Source organism: Panicum hallii, chromosome 1 (genome assembly GCF_002211085.1).
Source record: "Panicum hallii strain FIL2 chromosome 1, PHallii_v3.1, whole genome shotgun sequence".
Classification (NCBI taxonomy): domain Eukaryota; kingdom Viridiplantae; phylum Streptophyta; class Magnoliopsida; order Poales; family Poaceae; genus Panicum; species Panicum hallii.
The window spans coordinates 10,552,005-10,570,347 of NC_038042.1; positions in this window are offsets into that span (position 1 = coordinate 10,552,005).

An 18,343-nucleotide genomic window follows, 5' to 3' on the forward strand; every position below is an offset into this window, starting at 1 on the left:
ACCTCTCTTATCCGATTTTGTAGTTTAAGGTTGAAAATTAGAATTTTGCTATAGTTTAAGGATGTAAACCGGACTTTTCCCTTAAACAAATGACCCACTTACAAAAGCGAGGAGTACTTGTAGGTGAGCTACATGTCTAGACAAACTGCATTTTTGAGAAAGCTAACGGGAGCCTTCTGCCAACATCCAATGTTATGAACGAAGAAATGCACCGTGCTCAAGCATTCTCTGAGTTCACTACTTCTATCCCATGGAAGGAGGATCAGGTCTCCCCTAATTTACAATCCTGATACCTCACACGCCTCATGGAGTCATATGCCTCGTTTCAATGATTGTCAGTGAGGGTACTAGGTGGCTTATTTTGATTTTCAGGTAGACACAAGGCTACTGTAACGTAACTTTCCCCTTTAGAAGGCACGTTACTCTAAGCAGATAGGAAAAGAGTAATATTGACTCCTGCTCTGCTAGTAGCTAGAGGCAAGGTCCTTCTCAACAGTCCACAAACCCTCGGCTTGCAAAGCAGAGGGCATCTTATATCAGGCAGATGGATGTAGTGAAGCAATCTTATGGCTGGCATTGAGGTATTTGTTAGAAAATTAGCTCTCCCAGCGACGAGCCGCCTGCTAATCTCCACCAGCGGAAGCGACGATTGAATCTATCAAGACAAACTTGCAAGACCGCAGACGACACTGGAGATACAATCTTTGTTGACGAGGTTCAGCCAGAGCCTATATCCTCGGGGCATGACTACGAACGCTCCTCCCCAATACTGCAACACCGGCCGCTTTAGGGTCCCGGCATCATGCCGCCTTCCTCCTGCGAGCCTATCGCTATGTCGTCGCGGTTACAACAGCAGCCCTCCTCTCATATTTATGAGGAGATCTGGGTTACAGAGTTTGACACAAACTCTACCCTATACTGCTAAATACAACTCACGTCCTATCGTAACCAGACTCATACAAATATTTGACACATATTCAATAAACTCCACCTTGACGAATATTCCGCCACCTTGAAGTCGTCATGCATGAACCTTCTTGTACACCGGACTTGAGTTGTCTCCTTTGCTGCTCTATCAAGAGCTGCAAGAAAAAGTACTGCAATCCCTGCAATTCCCAACTCCGTGACTCCACCTGCAATGGTTGCACCCTTCTCTTCTATCACCACAATCTCTGCCAAGCAAAATTAGATTTTGTTCCAGTTTAACAACTAACTTAATCTAACACCATGCTCTAACTAATTGTCTGATACTAAGAACCTCACTGTTGCTATCCGAGTCACATAAAAGAATTACCATATTAGCATTGCTCTTCCGTTTCTGCTGCCATACTACGCCTGATGTCTTACAATATAGTCTCCTGCAGCCCTGAAAAACTAGATTACTCAGATGCAAGTATAGACAATCCGTAGTCTATACTTCTAGTTCAGAAATACAGACAATCCGTAGTCTCTACTTCCTTCCAGTTCAGTCTTTGAAGCTTCTTCGCGCCTGTCCATCCATGCTTCAGAAACCCGCACGTGCAACTCGAATCGATCCGCGCCTTGCTGATTTGGAAGCACACAAACTCTTCCCGTACAAATCTGCACACTGAGCTCGCGCCACGTGTCACCACGCCATAGAGAATGATAATCCCGTCAGCCGCCACGCTCCTATGTCGTCATTGCTGATCCTATCATCACCTCTGATCCACGGTCTGACTAGCCTGTCGCTGCCATGCACCACGATATGTTCACCCTCCAAGTGAACTATCCGCCAGCCATCCTGGATTGTCCGCTATTGCCCCACGAACTGTCCGGCCCAATCCATCCATCACAGGTAGACCACCAGAGAGCTGCTCAACACCTCGACCATGCTAGCTTGCCACTTGACTCCGTCGCTCTTGAGCACCCACTGAACCGCTGTCGAACTCCCATCAGTTGTCATGTGCACCACGACCGAGCACCATCTACAGCTTCCGCTTGTAGTCAACGAGCCCACAACACCGGTCTGAAGGTCTGGTCAGTCGAACGCTACCTCTCCTCCTTCGCCTGTTGCAACCGCGTTGCTCGTGAACCCGTCGACTTCCACGCCATCGCACACGATGTTGCCAACCCGTCCGAGCGTCACCCGCTGTCCGCCGTCAACTGCGCAAGCACCAGTTCACGAACAGCCCGATTGCAATCTGCCTTGATGCAATCTACTACGTAGACTCCTTTGTCTGATATATATACGGAAGCAAAATAGAACAGCAAGTTCGGATCGGACTCCTCCCACTGTTCTTTTCCCTTGCCTTGTTCATCAGGATTTTCTTTTCCCGTGATGCACGCCATGCCCATGGGACCTACCATGGAGCCCACCAGGTGGCCGGTTGCCGCACGAACACAGAGTCCGAGGAAGCCGTGTCTGATCAATAGGAGAAACGATCAACATGCTTGCATCCTGATACACACATTATTGGTCCGTGCATCCAACGTCCATGCAATATGCAATTTTCTCCCTGCCTGAACACCGGTGCCTCCTGACTACTTGTCGTGCACATCTCAGATGCAACTCTGAATACTACCGAACGTCTTGCACCACACACGCCGCCACCTGCCCCTGGCCTGATCACATGTGACGACACGCCGAGCAACTCCGGACCGCTGCTCCGTCGCCCGCGATCTCGCAATCACGCAACCTGAAACAAGCCACTTCCATCAACATCGGGTCTACCATATGGCTTTCGCCACCATCGTTGCTGCTCCACCTTGAGTCTGCAACCACCACCTCGATCACGATCGACCTCCTGCAAATCTGATCGTGAGCCGAAGCCGCCGTCTTCATCCATGACATCTTCCGGCCGCACCGTCGAACCTGGCCGTTATGTCTAACCGGCCCCTATCAAACAGCAGCCACCAGCCGCTATCAACCCGATCTCCACGTCTGGACGCATCCCTGTTGATCGCAGCTCATTGGACGCTTCACGCCATGTGCCCAAAGTGTCCAACACCACCGATTGAGCGAGTCTTCGATCGCCGCCATGCTCCACCTTGCGCCAAATCCGCCTGCACCGCCCGTGCGTCGCATGATGTCTTGTAGATGCATAATCCTCGAATCTTCCGGTGATCTTCTGCAAAATCTCTAGATCCAATCCAAACCATAGCTCTTGATACCAATTGTAAGAAAATTAGCCCTCCCGGCGACGAGCTGTGTCGGTTCCAAAATTGGCCGGCAGCTAAACCTGCTCGAAATGTGTATCGTGCGTCGTGATCGGATATGGCCTAGCATATAATGACTCAAGATTTATACTGGTTCAGGCAATCGTGCCCTACGTCTAGTTGGGGTTCAGTCGAATGTATTGTTTGAGCCCATATGCTCGTGAGAGTTGGTGAGTTACAGCTTTTAAACGGAAGATGTGGTGTGTTGTCTGCTAGTTGAAGATGTCCTTTGCCTAGGTGGCTGACCCTTCCTTTTATAGCCCAAGGGGGTCAGTTTTTACAGGGTAACTACGGGTAGAAAAAGGTTGGTGGAGGAAGGGTTCGTAGCCCCGTTGGGGTCGTCAACTCTGTCAGTCGGATCCACCAACTCTATTAGTCGGAGTCCTCGGTCGTCCACCGTCCAAATCCTGCGTCATGGAGTGGTTGTCCCGTCTTGTCCCTGTGCGTCGAACTCCGTCGGGCGGGGGGCAAGCCCGTGCCGATAGGTATGGCAGCAGTCACACCCCATCCCCAGTGCCACGCCTTGTCACTCCATCGTGATGGAGGCGTGTCCGCCATGTCATGATGACGTTGCGTCCCGTCTCTTCGCGAGGATGGGAAGGTAGAATAGTGGCGGTCTGCTGTCACGGCAGGGGTGATTGTGATCCCCGTGGAGGGGGTGGTTGGCCGTGTATGACAAGTTGACCTCGAGGCTTATCCTTATCCTCCACACTTACTCCTAGGGCCCGCTGGTACATTGGGCCTGGCCTCCCAACCAGCCTGCCGGTCGGGGAGGTGGGCATGTGCAAGGTGGAGCCCAGTCGGAGCCCTCAGTCGGAGCCTTGGTACGGGCCCGGCCTCCGATTGTTCGTAAGTCGGAGACATGGGCCTTGGTCATCCCGACCGTGCTGTCAGTTGGAGTTGCGGGCCGAGGCGGCCCAGATGAAGTTGTCGCCTCATGCAGACATGCGCTTTTTCCAGGCGCGACCTTGGGCCGGTCAACGAGAAGTGAGCCCGCTGGGGACCCTAGGTCCCTGGACCCATCAGAGGCCCCCGAGCAGCTTCACGATTTGTTTAATCGTGAAGGCGCTATTTCTCGCTGCATTGTACCTTTGCCCGGGGTGAGGAGGCGCATCGCTCTGTCTCATCCGCAGAGAGACGCAGAGTACAAGAGATCGCCCCTTGCGACCACGAGTCATTGGGGTTGCCCTGATCAGTCCGCATCACAAGTGCACCACAGCGGCACTAGCTGCCTGTGTTCAGCGGGGAATATCGAGGTCTGCTCGACCTGACATGTCGGCCTGCTGTGGAGGGGTTCTCCCTGTTTGCCCCGAGAAGGTTTTGATCCTTTTGAGGCAGAGCTGCGTGCCACGTGGCAAGGCTGGATTGCGAGATAGGGAGGTTCCCGAGTGGCTATAAATGGAGGCCTCGGAGCCCCGTTCTTGAACTCATCCAGACCCTGAGTCGTGGGTGAGCCTTGTCTTGTATAATGGAGTTGCTCTTAGCCCGAGTACGTCCACCCGACAGAGCCGGTGGTCCCTCCAGTATCTGGTGCTAGAAGAATGCTTGCGAGTGGCAAGGGATAGCACGCGGGCGATGCCGTCCACCCGGGCTTTTCCCAAGCTTGATCCTCCAAGCGGTTTTCTTAGGGCACCGTCTTTGTCGGGCAGGGGGCACGGTTTCCCCAGGCGCCTCGGGTGATTAGGGGGGAGGCGTCGGCTCGCAGTGGAGAATGTGTTAGTGCTTCCATCGGCTGGGAACAGGTACGGGGAGGAACTCCTCAACCCTTCCCGATGCGGCGCGTGCCCATGGGAACTGCCTGGGCCCCGAGTGGGTTCGGCTTCCCTGTGTGCCTCAGCTTCAGCTCGCATCGTCAGAAGGCTCGTCCTTCCTAGGTGGCTAAGGCTGGGAAAGAGCTCCTCGCTATCAGATAGACTGCTCGTTGTTATTTCCTACTAGGTTGTCCTCGTGGAAGGGGGGTGCAAGAAGAAGGCTTGCGAGGAAGATGTTCCTGCCAAGCTTCCGCACTTGTAGCAGACCTCCTCGAGGCTCCAGCATTACCATCCTTGCGGTGGTAACGGGTTTTTGTACTTTGTAACGGCCATGGGCCGACTTTACTTTGTAACACTTACTTTCCCAGAACAAAATGCGTTTATTCTGGAGTGTTTTGTATCTGCTGCACTTGACCGGGAATCCAGTCGAGGGCTGATGTTTTGCCATTCTTCCTGAGTGGAAACATGGTAACCCTGACCCGCAGCTGTCCTTGTCATGAAGGGGGGCGGTTAGGTCGGTGATGTCATGACCGTGCACGCATAGAGGTGGCCCTGTCCGCGGTCTCCGTGATCGGAGGGGTTGAGTCAGTGTCACTTGCCTTGATGGCTCGAGTGACGTGCTCGGTAAGCTTTTAGCGGGTGTGCCCAGGGAAAAATTCCGGGCGTCCAAGTGGAATCCAGTTCCGTCGTTCGTGACGGGGTCAGCATAGCCCATAGGTTGCATTCCACTGCTCCATGACCCACCTCCCGGCAGATGCCCGAGTCGTTCGACCGACTCAGGTGGCCCGCTGGCCTCTCCTCGATGGAGATTCTATGGGCATGGCCCGAGGTTCGGATTGGACGAGAAGGTTGAGATGACCCAGATCACTACCTGAGCAGATCGGGCGAAGGCCGCTGGGGCTCATCTATGTTTTCTCTCCTGGCTCTGTTTGATGCGAGGCGGCCTCGAGTCCTCCACGGACCGGCCCTCGACCCTCGATCGGTTGGGGTCTGACGGCATGCTTTTGGGATTCTTTTAGTATTTCAAAAATTGAGCAATTAAATGCATGTATCGAACGAGGATGTGGCCTACTGAGGCTTACCCGGGGAGTTGGAGTACCAGTGCAGTTTTTTTGGGGGCGCGCACCAGGGGCGACCCAGCCACGCCATGCCACGGAAGATGAGGGTGCCTGGTCCGCCATGATTTCTGAGATCGATGGAGAGCAACCGCGCTTGCTGCCTTTCCCTGTCATGATTTAATTCAAATAGGAGGAGGGATGGTTCGTACCTTTTCCTCTCCCTGCGGAGACCAAGGGGTCGCGCGCCGTGTGGTGCCAAGGTCTTATTATAAAGTCCCACCATCTCGGGCAAACATTCTCACCAGCTAGTGTTTGCTTTTCCATTCAGAAGAGAGGGGGAGGTTCTCTTGTCTTTCTTTCCCTTTCGTGAGATGGTGGGAGAGAAGCGCCCGATGGACGAGGGCTCCAGGGGTCCACCTCGGTGGCTGCCGCACCTTCGGGAGGTCCTGCACCGCTAGGGGTAAGCGTCGTTCATGTTATCACTATGCGTTTGGCCGTGGTTTGTGATGTTGGGCTCTGTGTTTGTGCAGAGCTATTTCCACAGGCCCTCGGGACTTCATCGCTGTGCATGGAGTGTTGGGCGCGGCTGTGGCGTTGGTGTCATCGAGGTCGTCCTCCTCATCCGAGTCCAACACGAGTCGGCGCAGGGAGCTGTGGGACCTTGTCCACGAGGCATCTGAGGCTAGGGGCCGGTACTCGAACGCGATGCGAGAGGGGGGCAGGCTGGAGTCTGATCTTGTCGCCGTCCAGGCTGCCCTTCGCGCCTCAGAGGAGGAGACGGCCTCAGCCCGGGCCTAGGCCGCGGATGTCCATGCCCGGGCAGCAGGTGTTTCCCCTACACCGAGGGCTTTCATTTTTTTTCGTTTTTGAGGAGGTTGTAGCGTGCTCATCCCTTCGTGTTTCAGGTTTGGAGGAGGAGGTGGCTGCTTCTCATTTTGAGGCGGATGAGCTACACCGTTGGCTGAACAACCTAGAAGATCACCACAAGGCTCTTGCCCGCGCTGTGCTTGACGTGGTGAGGAGGTCGGAGGGGCATCTGCTGCCCAACCGTCTCCACCCATACCACACCAAGTCAAGGACGTAGTGGCGTTGGGCGTTCGTCGGGGGGCCACCAACGCACTGGCCTCGTAGCAGGCTCGGTCCAGCTAGGACTTGTGCCAGCTGGAGCTTGGGTTCCTGGTGGAGGTCGGCTCCTAGGAGCGGAGGGAGCTCGTCACCGGTTTTGCCAGAGCTGCTTCCGTCATTGCCGCGGAGGTCGATGCCAATGAAATTCTCGCAAGGGGTTCTAATCTAGGCCAGGACAATGCCTAGGTGGCTCTTGCGGTTGAAGTAACGGCGGTCACGTTGACCTTGGGTCTTTTTGTGTATTTGTTTGGAACAATGTGTGCGGGGGACTTGAAGTACCCCGAGTGAACAAACATTAATCATTTTTTAGTTTAATAATGTTTAAGGGGCTCATGCCGCCTACTGTTAAATGTTGTTCTCTGATTGGGTGTGTGGCTCAAGGAGATTTACTAGTGAAGTCGGAGCGTTGCCCTGCTTTTCGCGCCAACGCCATGGTCGTGGTTGGCCCCCACGCCGTGGCCCGTCAGTTGGGCTTCTGCAAGGTGCCTCCCTTTAAAGGGGGAGGAATGGGGGTTGTCGTCTTCCTTATCTTTCCCCTTGTCTCGTTCCAATTGCTGCCACCAGTCCTCTTCTCCCCCATTTTCCAATCGCCGTTGCCCTTCCCCTTCTCCACCCCTGTCGTGCCTGAGGAGGAAGAAGAATAGAGAAGTTGTTCTGCCTTCTCTTCCACAATCGCGATGTCATACTGGAGGCCATCGACCGTGGAGGAGTCATAGCAGGAGGATTTGCAGCGAAGGGATTGCTGCGGCCGAAAATGGTGGCACACTGGAGGGCTCCCCCGGTAGAGTATGAGGAGCCACAGACCGAGCCCAGCGAGATCGTGAGCTTTCTCGCATTCGACAAGCACGGCTCAAGTACGCGGCGCACCCATTCCTGCTCGGCCTGCTGAATGAGTGGGAGGTGGAGATGTAGCACCTCAACCCGAACCGGGTGCTGCATATTGCGGGCTTCATCATGCTCTGTGAGGGTTTCCTCAAAATAGATCCGCACGTGAATCTATTCCGAGCTTTCTTCCGCGATCGAGGCCTGACGGTGAAGGGGGACCCTGAGCTCGCGCCAGTTAGGGGCTTTGGCTTGCAAAAGAAGCCTCGTCCGTCGGGGGACTACCCGACATACACCCTACGGATTCAAACTGAGGGTGGCATGAAGAATGGTTCTATATTAGTAACCTGACAGAGACTCCGTTCCTGGCATTCACGGGGGTGTGTCCAGTGAAGAAGAACAGCTGGACATGGGCTTCCCGACCCCGGAGAAGGGGCGCATGGCGTTTCTCGAGAGAGCACTACGGAAGCACATCACGGAGGAGTGGCTCGACGGGGTGCAGCTCTTCAGCACCATCCATGAGCGCCGTGTTGTTCCTCTAGCCATCAGGACAACCAAGATGTGGGAGTACACCGGCCTCACGGATCCCGACCGTGTATCGCCGTTGGAGATGCCCGACGACAAGGTGTGGTTCTGGCTGGAGTTGGTCCTCAAGGTGGGGAACCAGCAGACCATTGGCGGTCCGGACGCCTAAAACAAGGGGCACCCGCCGAACTTGGTGAGTGGTTCTTTCCCCTCTGCTTCTTCCTGTTGGTTCTCCTGCGCCCTATTGAATCCCAACTTCTTCTCAATTTTTCAGGGACTCGGTCATCCTCAATCCCACCCTCATTTGCCTAAGAGGGCAGCGGGCGTGGCTAAGCAGGCCGCTCAGGTAGAGGCTTCCCTGGCCAGAAAAGAAGAAGAAGGCCGAGAAGGCCAAGAGGAGGCAGGAGAAGGAGATTGAGATTGCGCGTCAGGTTCGGATGGGAGAGGATCATGATGTCATCCAAGAACAATACGAGTCGGATTTCTAGACCGACTCCAATGACAGCGACCGTTCTGAGAAGGAAGAGTTGGAGTCTGGGGATGCCGACTCATTCGTGGTAAAGCCTTGCGGCGCCGTGGGGTCGGAGATCCTAGAGGTGTTGGGGATGTCCTCCAGCGCTTCAGAGGCGAGGAAGCATGGTGCGGAGGACGACATGGCACCAATGGAGGAGGTGCAGCGGGCCCGAGTGGAAAAACACTCGGGGGCACTGTAGATGCCGTCTCCCTTGGCAGCGAGGACGGAGTAGCGCAAGGATGAGTCAGGGCATCGCACCGGTCTAGAGGCGTGCCCGACGATGACGAACGTGACCGACCCGCCCCGCGACCTGCAAGACGCCGCGCCTTGGGAGCTGGAAGGGTTGGCCCCAAGCTTTGGCCACGCGATGGGGCATGGTTTATGGTGCCCGTCGGGGAATTGGAGGTTCAGGAAGCTTGGACCTCCTCCGATTGGACGGGCGTCGAGGTAAGAGGACCGCTTTTGTGGTTTCAGCTCTTGTTTCAGGATGTTTCTTATTTATTCCGCTTTTCTTTGCAGCGACTCGAAGACGATCACACTTGGGCCGATGTCGTATGAGACCCAGCCTGGTGCGGTTCGCTCCGGCCCAAGGAGGGGGTCAGGGACTAGTTTCCACGAGCAAGCTGCCGGAGATGGAGGCGATCCCGCTACAATCTGGTGCGGTGGTGACCATGACCGCGCCTCCCCCGTCAAGTTCAGGAAAGGAGGTTGAGATTGCGGCCCCTGAGTGCTCGGGTGGAGGAGCGCATGGTTCGCCCGCGTGGTCGAAGTTGGAGGATGATGAAGGGGCAGCGCCGGTGTCCAGGATCGTGGGCATCGAGCCCGGGGGTGAGAAGGCTTAGGATCGGACGCACAAGTGTCTCGCCCAAGCGTGCGGTCCCCCAGCATAGCAGGCAGCACTGGGGGGAAGTCAGGAGCAGGCAATAGTCCATGTCTCCAGTCCGTCCGGCTCAACGGGCGGGTCGGTCGGAGAGTGGGTGTGGCCCGACCTTAGCAAACCGGGGGAGGCTCAATTTGTCCTACGCGATGAGCGGGAGATGAAGCTATGGGATCTCCTTGAGCAAAGCGGGCTATCAGCTTATGGAGAGCTTGCCACTATGGAGTCGAGGTCGAGGAAGCCCTTTATAGGGTCAAAGTCGCTCCGTGTCTGGCGAACTGCTGAGCTTTGCTCAGGTGAGTCTTAACGGCCCCATCCTAGTTTCCATTTTTTTTAGTGGGTAGCCTGACTCGGCGTTTTTGACTTCTGGTTTTGAAGAACTTGGAGAGGATTTCATTGAATAAATCCCGATTCCTGCAAGAGGAGCACGCTCCACAGGGGCAGGAGGCAGTGTCGCAGCAACGGGTCATGGAGCTGACCCGCGAATTGGAGGCTGCTTGGGCGTCGGTGCTTCACGAGCGTGGTCGCGCGACTGCTATTGAGTAGGAACTTGCCACGACCCAGTTAGCTCTCAGCATGGAGCAAGCGGCACTAGGAACAGAGCGGGAGGCTCGAGTTCTTGCTGAAGGGCATGCTCAGTCCAGGGGATAGAGTATCGCCGAGTTGGAGGTGACGCTGTCCCAGGGGAAAGAGGGGCTCAAGATTATGGAGGCGGCCGCGACTAGTGAGTGGTTCTTTCCCCCCATCCCTTCAATTCTGTTTCGTGTTCTGTGGCCTCTGACCATTGCTTTGTTTATGTTCAAAGCTGGGAACGAGGAACGGTCTCCTGATGAGCGCACTGCAGAGGTCAAAAGTTGCTTGCCGTGCCGCTGAATTCGAGCTAGCCAGTGCCAAAGAATCGATGGCATGAAACGCGCAGGCGCTGGCAGATTCTTTGGAGCGGAATAGGGTCCTCGAAGAAGAGCTCAGCCAGCTCCAAGGCGCAGCGTGGTCGGTGATCACGGAGGTGCTCGGGTCTCGTCCGGGGTCGAGCGTGCTCGTCGCTGACCTCTCGGAGGTCCCGAGCGAGGTGGCAGGGCTCATCACCGATGGAGTCTTCCATGGCGCCTCGAGGGTGTTGACATTGGTGGCGTCACACTACCCAGCCCTGGACTTTGGAGCAGTCAGGAGGGGCTACGCTGCCGGGTGGTCCGCCGACCAGCTTTATGAACTCGGACAGAGCTTGGAGCCGGTCGCGATGGCGATCGCGGAGACGACCACAGCGGAGTGGGTGAAAGAGGCTCGACGCGTGGAGTGGGAAGTGACTCGGGGCGGAGGTGGCGTCTAAGCTACAGAAGCTGGGTCGAGCGCTACCCCAACCGAGCCTGTTCTTGATCAAGGAAATCGTCAGGTCGATCCTGCAACACGGCTCCTCTCGTCCACATCGTCGGCCAATGCAAACAAGGTGCCGCAGTAGAAAGTTTTATGATTAGCTTTTGTTTTTAGAAACTTGGTGCAGGAGGCTTAAAGGAGCCCCCGAGTAAACATCCTTAAGTGTTTGCAGTTACTTTAACTAATGTTCGTTTTAATGACATTTGGGAAGCGTGTCCCACCTGTATCCCTTTGTTTCCTAGAATGACTTTTCTCTTCGCACTTTCCCTTTCAAACCTGCTCGCCAACCATAGGCTGCAGCATGTAGCCTGGGGCTGTCCCGAGTGGCGTCAGCTGCTAGTTCACTGTTGGTTATGACGACGGCTCGGTAGGTTAGGTGGCCCAACAGAAATCACTTAGGTAGCGCTAGGGGAACGGGTCACCCTTTCGCTCGGGCGAAAAGAGGCTACCTTTCTGTACGTGAGTTTTAGAAGGAAAGAGGGAGTAACGGTGCACGTGGCGGTGTACCCCCATGGGGCCCCTGAGCGACCCGGGCTGAGAGTGCTCGGGCTAGGACGCTGTAAGAGTCATCATTTGAACAAAAGAGTATGAAAGGACTGAATTTAGGGGAAGAAGCGATGTAACTGCTCAATGTTCCAAGTGTTGGTGAGGATGTTGCCATCGCTGTCCTTCAGTCGGTAGGTTCCTAGCTGGGCCACCTCCATGATCATGTAGGGTCCTTCTCAGGGCGGAGTGAGCTTGTGCTTGTCCTTGGTTGACTGGACTCTCCTCAGCACCATGTCACCGACTTCGAGGGTTCTTCCCCGGATCTTCCTCTCATGGCACCTGAGAAGGGTTTGCTGGTAGCTTGCCAAGCAGACCAAGGCCATCTCCCGAGCCTCCTCCAACAAGTCAACCACGTCCTACTGAGCCTCCATGGCTCGGTCAGGATCAAAGGCCTTGATCCTTGGGGCACCATGGTCTAAGTCAGAGGGTAGCACGGCTTCCGCCCCGTATGTTAGGAAGAACGGGGCGAATTCTGTGGGCCGATTGGGAGTTGTCCTCAGGCTCTAGAGGACGGCTAGGAGCTCTTGGACCCACCGCCTAGCAAACTTGTTGAGCTGGTCGAAGATGCGAGGCTTGAGTCCCTGGAGGACCATGCCATTCGCCCTTTCCACATGCCCATTGGTGCGAGGGTGTCCGACTGACGCCTAGTTGATCTTGATCACGTACCCGTCAGTGAAATCCAAGAACTTCTTGCCTGTGAAGTTGGTCCCATTGTCCATGATGATGGTGTTGGGCACACCAAACCGGTAGAAGATGTCAAGAAAAAACTTGACAACTTCTTGGGAGCTGGGCTTGACGATCGGTTTTGCCTTAGTGCATTTGGTGAATTTATCCACCGCGACGAGCAGTCGGGTGAAGGCGCCAGGAGCCTTCTTGAGAGGCCCGACCATGTCGAGACCCTAGACCACGAACGGCCATGTGAGGGGGCTGGTCTGAAGCGCCTGCGCTGGCAGGTGGGTCTGCCGGGCGAAGAATTGGCACCCCTTGCACATGCGGATGACTTCTTCCATGTCGCGCAGTGCAGTCAGCTAGTAAAAACCCTAGCGAAAGGCCTGCTGACCAGCGACCACGGGGCTGCATGGTGCCGATAGATTCCAGCGTTGATCTCCAAGAGGAGTTCCTTGCCTTGTTGGGTCAGGATGCATTTCATGAGCATCCCTACAGGCGACGGGCTTCGCTTGTATAACTCGCCGTCGATGGCGACGAACGTCTTGGTGCGCTGAGCGATCCTTTGCGCCTCGGTTCTGTTGGGTGGGAGGACCTCGTCAAGGCGGTAGGCCAAAAGAGGTGCCCTCCAGTCAGGATCAGTTACTGCTGCGTCGGCCGCAGAAGTGACGACCTCCATCGCAAGGCAGTTGGGGCCCCCGAGCCCTTGATCGGGGGTCATCTGTTCAGGGGAAACCCGGCTGGGGCCCTCGAGTACCGAGTCGGACAGCCCTGGAGGCGGGTCTAGCTTAACGCGGATCAAAGGTGCGTGGAGGTCATTGACAAAGACCCCACTGGGGGCGGGATCCCGCTAGGCTACCATCTTCCGCGGGACGTGATGCAACTTGATTCCTCGAAACTTGTCCTCCAGTTTGCGCACCTCCTGGCAGTACGCTTTCATGAGGGAGCTTTCGCAGTTGGACTGCTTCATGACTTGATCCACTACCAGCTTAGAGTCGCTGTAGACGTAGAGCCAGTTGGCCTCAACCTCGATAGCAATGCAGAGGCCGTTGATGAGGCCCTCGTATTCAGCGACGTTGTTCGAAGCTAGAAAGTAGATGTGGATCGCATAGGGGAATTTGTTTCCCTCGGGGGAGATCAGCATTACGCCGGCCCCCATGCCGGGTCCCATGACCGACCCGTCGAAGTACAGGGTCCAGTACTCGTGGGTGATGTCCGGAGTCGAGGTTTGGACCTCCGTCCATTCGGCCATGAAGTCGGCCAAGGCCCGCGACTTGATGGCGGTAAGGGGAACATACCTGATGTCATAACCCATGAGCTCGAGTGCCCATTTGGAGATGCGTCCCGTAGCATCGCTGCTATGGACGACCTCGCTGAGTGGGAACCAGGTGACGACGGTAACCTCGTGGTCGGTGAAGTAATGCTGCAGGTTCTTAGTCGCCATGAGCATGGCGTATAAGAGCTTCTGCACCAGCATGTAGCGGGCTTTGGTCTCGGTGAGTACTTTTCTTATGAAGTACACCAGTCATTGGACCTTTAGCACATGGCCTGGCTCCTCCCTCTCGACCACAAGAGCGACGCTAACCACGTGGGTGGTCGTTGCAAGGTAGAGTAGGAGGGGCTCTCGTCACTTAGGAGTGACAAGGACTGGAGCCAAGGTTAGTAATGTCTTGAGGTTGTCCAAAGCCTGCTGAGCCTCTTCCTTCCAGATGAACGTGTCTAACGTCTTGAGGAGTTTGTATAGGGGCATTTCCTGCTCACCTAGTCGGGAGATGAACCAACTAAGGGTGGCCAAACAGCCAGTGAGCCGTTGCACGCCTTTCATGTTGCGGATGGGGCCCATTCGAGTGATGGCCATGATTTTTTTGGGGTTGGCTTCGACACCGTGCTCAAACACTATGTATCTGAGTAGCTTCCTTTTTGGAACCCCGAAAGTGCATTTTTCGGGATTCAATTTGATGCTAAACCTTCGTAGGTTCGCGAACGTGGCGTCTAGTGTGGCGATCAGATCTTCCGCGTGTGGCGCTTTCACCACTATGTCATCCACATAGACGGCGACCGTGGGCTTCGGTGGCTCGAGCTGGCCAGGCTGTTGAGGCTGGTCAATCTGATCGGCAAAACACTTTTGCATGCAACGCTGGTAAGTGGCGCTAGTGTTTTTCAACCTGAACGGCATAGTGACGTAGCAATACGTGACGAACAGGGTGATGAAAGAGGTCGCGAGCTGTTTGGACTCTTTCATCGCAATCTGGTGATAGCCCGAGTAGGCTTCCAGAAAAGAGAGGATTTCGCATCCTAACATGGAATCGACTATTTGGTCTATACGCGCCAAGGCAAAAGGGTCCTTTGGACATGCCTTGTTAAGGCCAGTATAGTCAACACAAATTCTCCATTTTCCATTCTTATTTTTTACAAGGATGGGATTGGCAAGCCAGTCAGAGTGGTACAGTTCCTTGATGAAGTCGACTGCCAAGAGCTTGGCGATCTCCTCGCCTATGTCCCCGCGCCTCTCGTCATCGAAATGGCGCAAGTGTTGGTGCACGGGTTTGGAACCTGTCTTGATGCAAAGCTCATGCTCGGCGACCTCCCTCAGAATGCCTAGCATGTTAGAGGGCTTCCATGCGAAGGCATCACGATTGGCAAGCAGGAAGTCGACGAGCGCGCTTTCCTATTTGGCCGGAAGCTGGGCCCTGATCCGCACGGTCTTAGTTGGGTCGTTAGGTCCACACTGATCGCCTTGGTGTCCTCGGTCGGGCGGAAGCCGCTAGATGAAGTTGGCTCGTTGGTGTCGAGGGTGCCCTTCGTCACTGTTCGATGAAGCTTCTGGAGCTCGGAGTTGGTGAGGACGGTGGCAAGCTCGAAATGCTCGCGACCGCAGGTGTACGCCTGCTCGATGGAGCTGCTGACTGTGCTTCAGCTTAAGGTAGGTGTAGTTGGGGACCGCCATGAATTTGGTGTAGCACGGATGCTTGACGATGGCGTGGTACAATCCCTCAAAATCCACTAAATTCGAAGATTAGGGTCTCGATACGGAAGTTGCTGCAATCATCAAACGTGATTGGCAGCTCTATATTCCCAGGGGGTATGCCCTCAAGCCTGGAACGATCCCAAGGAAGGGAAAGATGGAAGTGCGGAGCTTGGACCGCGAGATCTCCATGGAGTCGAGGGTCTCAACATATAGGATGTTGAGGCTGCTACCCCTGTCCATCAGCACCTTGGTCAGGCGCTTGTTGCCGATGATGGGGCCGACAAGGAGAGGGTAGCTCCCCGATCGGGGAACATTGGGTGGGTGGTCACCCCGATCAAAGGTCATCGGAGTGCTCGACCAACAGAGAAATTTGGGAACAGAGCATTTGGTGGCGCATACCTCCCGAAGGCGGACCTTGTGCTGGCGCTTGGTGCAGTCGTCCTCAGGACCTCCAAAGATCATGAGGCAGCCATCCGGGTTGGGGAAGGTGTTCCCATCCTTGGCCAGCGCTTCTTGCTCCTTGGGCGCCTCCTTATTGCGATCCCCACCCTTGCGCTTGCTGGGCTGACCCAGCATCCGCTTGAGGAGCTCGTAATCCTTGAGCTTGTGCTTGATGGGGTAGCCGTGGTTGGTGCACGGCTTCTCCAAGAGCTGCTCAAAATGGTCGTTGTTACCTTGTTGCTTGCCTGCTCGGTCGGTCGCTGCGACCGTGTTGGGGTTGGGGTGACGTCGGTCCCTCTTCTTCTTCTTCTCCTACCTTGAGGAGGGGCCCTCATCCTGCACCACCCGCTTGGCCTTTCCTATGGTTCGGCCATCGGTGAAGACCGCCCCGACCGCCTCCTCGCAGGAGGCGTGGTTCGTGGCTATGACTAGGAGCTCGCGGGTGGTGTGCGGCTTTCGACAGCTGAGCTTGTGAACGAGGGACTTGCAGGTGCTTCCGCCTGCTGTACGGCGGCGCGCTCCACCAACATCTGGATGTTACGATGGAGCTCTTGCTGCTGCGGGTCTGCAGGCTCGGGCAGGTTGCACAGAAGCATCATTGCAGCGGTGATGTTCTGCCCAGCCCATGCAAACTGTGGGAGGCTGTTGGCGTCTGCGACGATGGCCCGCTGGACTGGACAGGCGCGCACCGGCGCGACGCCCACAACCTTATGAGCATTCGACTCGGAGTAGCATCGAGGGTGCGCCGACGTGAGCGGAGGCTGGTGCTACCAAGGCATGTGGGCGCGGGTCTTGTGGGGTGTGCGTGTCCTCAGTTACCACCGGGACCAGCTGTCGCCCCTACACGTCCGCCATGGCGCATTCCCATAGCGCGGGACAGCTGAGGGATGGCACATCCCCGATGCTGGAACCCTCACTAAGGAGGTCATCGTCAGAGAGGAGATCGTGGAATGAGGCGGGGCTTGGTCGTGAGCGAGGGTAGTGGCTTGGCTCTCGGGAGCTCCCTGGTGTATACGCCTATGGCGTTTGTGAGGCCGTACGGGAACTAGTCGCACGGTGAACGTGGTGGGGACAGCAGGGTCCCCCCGTAGAGCTGACGGAAGAAGATGTCCAGCGAGAACAGGACTAGGTCCACATCGCTCACTAAGGGGTCGTCACCGAGCATGAGCTCGAGGCGCCACGCTAGTGCCTCAGCGTCAAGGTCAGCCAGTGGCCCGTTCGAGGCAGTGTCTCCCTCGCGTGATGTCAGAGAAGTGGGCTCCTCATGGAGGCGAAGCATGCTGAGATGATCGGCAACGAAGTCCAGGCTTCCGAAGCGGAAGGCCTGGAAGGGTGCGAAGACGGGAGGTGCCCACAGCTCAGCGCGCGGGGCCATGGGGAACTCCAACAAGCCAAAGCGAGTCGCATCGCCTAGGCTCACGAGGCTGGAGATGCCGGAGATGGAGGCCATCCGATCGCCGGGACGGTGGATGCATGATGTCCTCCCCATGGACGGCGCCAAAACTATCGGTTCCGAAATTGGCCGGCAGCTAAACCTGCTCGAAGTGTGTATTGTGCGTCATGATCAGATGTGGCCTAGCACGCAATGACTCAAGATTTATACTAGTTCAGGCAATCATACCTTACGTCCAGTCGGGGGTCAATCGAATGTATTGCTTCAGCCTAGATGCTCATGAGAGTTGGGGAGTTACAAGCTTTTGAACTAGAGATGTGATGCGTTGTCTGCTAGTTGAAGATGTCCTTTGCCTAGGCGGCTGACCCTCCCTTTTATAACCAAAGGGGGGTCAGTTGTTATAGGGGAACTATGGGTAGAAAAAGGTTGGTGGAGGAAGGGTTCTTAGCCCCGTCGGTCGGGGTCATCCACTCTGTCAGTCGGGTCCGCCAACTCTGTCAGTCGGAGTCCTCTATCATCCACTGTCCAAATCCTGCATCGTGGAGTGGCTGTCCTTTCTCATCCCTGTGCGTCGTACTCCATCGGTCAGGGGGCGAGCCCGTCCCGATAGGTATGGCACGGTAGTCACGCCCCGTCCCTGGCGCCACGTCTTGTCACTCTGTCATGATAGAGGCGTGTCCACCGTGTCATGATGACATTGCGCGTCCCTTCGCAAGGACGGGAAGGTAGAATAGTGGCAGCCTGCTGCCACAGCAGGGGGGATTGTTGCCCCGTAGAGGGAGTGGTTAGCATGTACGACAAGTTGACCTCGAGGCTCACCCTTATCCTTCGCACCTACTCCTAGGGTCCACTGGTACGCGGGGCCTGGCCTCCCAACCAGCCTACCGGTCAGGGAGGTGGGCACATGCAAGGCGGAGCCAAGTTGGAGTCCTCAGTCGGAACCTTGGTACGGGCCCGGCCTCCAATCATTCGTACAGTTGCAGGCTGAGGCGACCCAGATGAAGTTGTCACCTCATGTAAACGGGCACTTTTTTGAGGTGCGGCCTTGGGTTGGTCAACAAGAAGTGAGCCTGCTGGGGATCCCGGGTCCTTGGACCCGTCAAGCCACC